The sequence below is a fragment of the Panthera onca genome, chromosome B2 (genome assembly GCF_046562875.1).
Source record: "Panthera onca isolate mPanOnc1 chromosome B2, mPanOnc1 haplotype 2, whole genome shotgun sequence".
NCBI classification, from domain to species: domain Eukaryota; kingdom Metazoa; phylum Chordata; class Mammalia; order Carnivora; family Felidae; genus Panthera; species Panthera onca.
Genome location: NC_138343.1, coordinates 89,375,553 through 89,380,824, shown reverse-complemented (window position 1 = coordinate 89,380,824; position 5,272 = coordinate 89,375,553). Strand labels below are relative to the sequence as shown.

Sequence of the window (5,272 nt, the reverse complement as noted above, 5' to 3'; positions counted from 1 at the left end):
AAGGTTAAATTAGTCAAAGAAATCATAAATATCATATGACTTCACTCATATGTGGAATTTAAGAAACATAACAAATGAACAAGGGGAAGGGAAGGAAAAATAAGATTAAAAAGAGAGGGAGTTAAACCATAAGAGATTCTTTAGACAGAGAACAAAATGAGGGTTGCTGGAGGGGAGGTCAGTGGGGGGGATGGGATAAATGGGTGATGGACATTAAGGAGGGCACTGGGGGCGCCTGTGTGGCCCAAATGGTTAAGCACCCGGCTCTTGATCTTGGCTCAGGTCATGATCTCCCAGTTCATGGGATCAAGCATCAGGCTCTGCACTGACAGTGTGAAGCCTGCTTGGGTATCTCTCCTTCTCTCTGCCCCTCCCCAGCTGGTTCTCTCTCTCTCTCTCTCTCCCTCTCCCTCTCCCCCAAAAACTAAATAAATAAACTTAAAAAAAAAAAAAAAAAAAGGAGGGCACTTGTTGGGATGAGCACTGGCTTATATGTAAGTGATGAATTACTGGGTTCTAATCCTGAAACCAATACTATACTGTATGTTGACTAACTTGAATTTATTTAAATAAGTTTTTCAAAAAGATGAATTTAATATATAAAACATAGCCAGTTGCTTACATAAGAAAAGAATGTTTCTGCAAGGGAGGGTACTCAAGAACAGTAATGCTAGGTGGCTCCATGGATGAGAATTGAAGGTCAGGGAAGATTTTCAACACGTATCTTGTTGTATCCTGAATTTTGAAGTACAGCCACACTATCCATTACAAATGAAATTAGTTTTAGGCCGCTCCTGGTGCTGCTTGTGTGGTCGTTCGGTGCAGACCTGGTACCTCTCTTGCGAAGCGGCAGCTGAGGAGACTCTGGCGCTCGCCGTGGCCAACGAAAAGCCCAAGGAAGGAGTCAAGACTGAGAACAACGATCATATTAATCAGAAGGTGGCAGGGCAGGATGGTTCTGTGGAGCAGTTTAAGATTAAGAGGCATACACCACTTAGTAAACTAATGAAAGCCTAGTGTGAACGACAGTGTTTGTCAATGAGGCAGATCAGATTCCGATTTGATGGGCAGCCGATCAATGAAACAGACACACCTGCACAGTTGATGATGGAGGATGAAGATACAATTGATGTGTTCCAGCAGCAGACAGGAGGTGTTTACGAAAAAGGGAACTTGCTACTTTACTCCAGAACTCTGTTCCTCCAGACCAAGAAGACATTCTCAATTAGAAAACCGCAATTTGGTTCCACCACATCCTGCTATTACAGTATAGTTTTCTCTATTCTTTCATTTTCCCCTTCCCCATGCCCTTATTTATTGTACATAAAGTAACCGTGTAGGTGCACAAGCATTTTGCATTTTTTTAACTAAATGGCCAATGGTATGTTTTGATCGACATCAAATGGAGATGGGATGGGGAAAAATACTGGTTCTGTGAAAATACCCCCTTTCTCCATTAGTGGCATGCTCTTTCAGCTCTTATGTTTATATTCCAGTAAGTTATTTTGCTCTCACTGTTTAACAAAAAAAGAACAACATAAAAATCCTTGCATACCTTGTTTGATTGGAGAATTTTAATGTTTTTCATTTATCATTGTAAAACAAAGGACAATTTTACAAGTTTTTGTACATAGCTGTTACATATAGGGCAATCTGTCTTTAAGTAGGGATAAATTACTCTAAAAGAAATGAATCCTAGTTAGTTTTCCCTTCAAGTCAAGCGTCTTGTTGTTTAAATAAACTTCTTGTTTAAAATGAAAAAAAATTAAATTAGTTTTAAAGATACAAATATAAAACACATAAAATTAAAACATCGTATATCAAAAAAATTTTTAAATAATGAAAGAAAAAAAAATACAGGCTTTTGAATAAAGGTGGAGATTGGAATATATGTTTACCTCCACTCTATCTGAAGGCCTATGAGAGTGAAGAGACATTTTTAATTTTTTTTATGTTTATTTATTTATTTTTTGAGAGAGAGAGACAGAAAGCAAGCCATGGAGGGGCAGAGAGAGAGGGAGAGAGACATCCCAAGCAGGCTCTGCCCTGTCAGCACAGAACCCAACATGAGGCTTGAATTCACAAACTGTGAGATCATAACCTGAGCTGAAACCAAGAGTTGGATGCTTAACTGACTAAGCCACCCAGGCACCCCAATTTTTAAGCATGAGCAAACAAAGCAAAGGCAACAAAAGAGAACAAAACAGCAACAAAATCATGTAGGTAGAGGGTAGATGGATGAATAATAGGGTGGTTATTCCTGCTTCAGATTCTCTCTCTCCCTGTCTCTCTGCCCCTCCCCTGCTCACATACACACACACACCAGGTGCCCCTAGCATTATACTGTCCAGCTCCATCCATGTTGTTGCAAATGACAGGATTTTATTCTTCTTTATGGCTGAGTAATATTCCATTTTATATATATATATATATATATATATATATATATATATATACATATATGTATATGTATATATACACATACACACACACACATACATATATATACACACACATATATACACACATACATATATATATACACACACACACATATATATATACACACATATATACGTGTGTGTGTATATATATATAATGGAATAATGTACAAATATATACACATATATTTGGATGTGAGACTTACTGAGTCAAAAGAATTTAACATTTTTATGGTTTTTATACAATGTGTTGCATCAAATTTTTGAAATGAGACCATTTAATATCTAGAGTGAAACTATAACTTTTTTTTAGCTCATGAAAAACCACATCTATTCAAGTTTCATTTAATAGTTAACATGCTCAAAAGCACAGCCACAAAATGATTTCAAGAAACTATACCATGAAAATCAAAGAAATGTAATAAAATGAATATACATTGCAGTTGTTGCAGAACTGACATGATACTTTTTGCAAATGAATGAGATTTTTTTTAAGGTATCAAAATCGGCTTATTTACTCTTAGTTGAAACCCATTTATTTCCTCAAAGAGCAACAAAGGAGATTCATCATTCTCCTTCAAATAGTTCTCCAGTTCTTACCAAAGATTCCCTGTGACCATTGTCCTGACCCAGGCCAGTGTGTTGAGTTGCTTTCTGTATGTGCAGAAAGGAATCTATCCTCTACCTGGGCAGATTAGAGATGGTGACATTTGAGGAATACCACAGTGATTGGCCTTTTCCCTTTCTCTACAGACAGGCTCACCCCTAACATTGTAGGGCCAGAAGGTAAGTACAAATACAGTACAAATAGTACAAATAGAGGCTAACACACTACACATCCAAATATTTAAAATCTTTAAATCATAATAAAACATTATTAAATGAAATATGTTCTATAGCCCCACCTGGCTAAATGTGACATCAAAACAACCTGGAAGGCCATGTTCAAATCTAGGATGGTCAGACTCCTCTGAGTTCTGCACCAGAACATGGTACAAAAAGGAGAGGTGACCTCCAGCCACAGGCCACCCTCCTCTCTTTCCACTTCTCCTTAACATTCCCAGGCAGGTCTTATACATACATTGTTCATTCCAACGAGTAAGTCCAGGCTCTGCCCTCCATCACCTCAAACAGTAGCCGGGCTTCCCTGTGAGCCAAGTAATAGGAGGGTCCACCCTTGGGAAAACGAACCCAGAGTGAAGGCCTGCACATACCTTAGAAAAAGGACCAGGCTGTTTGGACAGGGAATTTCTGTAAGGTCATCTCTCCTTGGCCCCCAGATATTTCTTATTCTGTAAGGAGGAGCTGGACCAGAGGAGGACCAGAGTAGAAAATCCTCTCATGGTGGTTTGGGGATGGTACTGCCATAAATATGCAGCTCTTACCTTTGAAGACATTGTTCTCAATTAAAATATTGTTCTCTGAAAACATGCATCAAAGACCTTTGCCCTCTTGTTAACATTTCACAATTATGAGCACATTCTTTAGGATCGGTTTACCTGATTGCTTGGTTCCCATCCAGGAAAGCAGAAAGAGGCCTTTGGGAGAGGACATGCAGAATCGCTGCCTGAGAAGCCAGGCCAGTGGGCAGGTGGGGCAGCAGGGTACAGCCTGGGTGAAAGGAAAAGAGGCTTTGACTACACTTGGCCCTGCCTCACTAGTCTCCTCCTGACTGCCCTGGGAAGGTGGGGGGGGGGGGGGGGGGGGTGCATGTAAGCCAATAAAGAAAGAGGAAGAGAAGAATAAAATTGTAAAGTGGGGAAAATCTCCATGCCTCTATCCAGATTTTCATCTTGCATCTGCCTACACAGCAGATCCACCTCTAAACTACACGAGTAAAATACATGGCCAAATAGAGCTGCGCTTCCCAACGGACATTTTTCAAGCTCTTAGTGTTTAAAAGCAATAATAGCATCAGTTGCTTTTATTGATCAAAATACTAATACATGAAATATTAATATAAATCATTTCTCCAACAAAACAGAATGGTTTGACAGCCTGTGAATATGCATCAAATGAACAAGATTGATAGTGCACATTTTTGCTAAAGCCCTAGCTACTCAAGTCATTTATCATTTAGCTAAACACTAATCACTACCTTGAGGTTTTAACTATTATACCATTTTAGATGCTTTTATTCTTCATCACATATTATTTCATTTACAAATAAAGACCAGTCGTTAGAAACAAGAAGCATAAGTGATACTGCCATTGAAAACAAGTTGATATAAGAATTATAAGAATGCAATGAAATTGTACAAAGATGATTTTTACCTACTATGTTGTACCTACCTGTTCATAAGTCCTACAAACCACATCAGGATGGTTCTAAAAAATTTTTAATTATGTCAAAAGTATGTAATATATTAACTATCAAATTATCTTTGGGGTGCCTGGGTGGCTCAGTCATTTGAGCGTTCGACTTCAGCCCTGGTCATGATCTCGTGGTTCGTGGGTTCAAGCCCCACATCAGGCTCTGTGCTGACAGCTCAGAGCCTGAAACCTGCTTTAGATTTCAGATTCTGTGTCGCCCTCTCTCTGTGCTCCTCCCCTGCTCACACCCTGTCTCTCTCTCAAGAATAAAGATTTTTTTTAAAAATTTTTAATTATCTTTGCATTTGTTGGAAATAAAGACTAACCACACTATAAATGTGCTCTTTGAATTGCAAAGCCTGCAGGAAGCAGCCTAAAGCATTCTCTCTTATTTTGTTTCTCAGAAATAAAATCCAAATTGTAAAAAATAAGCTAAATGATCTTAAGTCCAAAATACAAGAATTATAATAGTCATAAAGTAGATGCTCTAGTGTAGAATTAGATGCTTTAATATAGAA

The 5,272-nt window shown here is 38.4% G+C and overlaps 1 pseudogene; it reads left to right on the top strand.

The window, feature by feature from the left end:
* The first annotated feature begins 771 nt into the window (after positions 1–771).
* Positions 772–1,332, top strand: LOC132667987 (small ubiquitin-related modifier 2 pseudogene; annotated as a pseudogene).
* Positions 1,333–5,272: the final 3,940 nt, after the last annotated feature.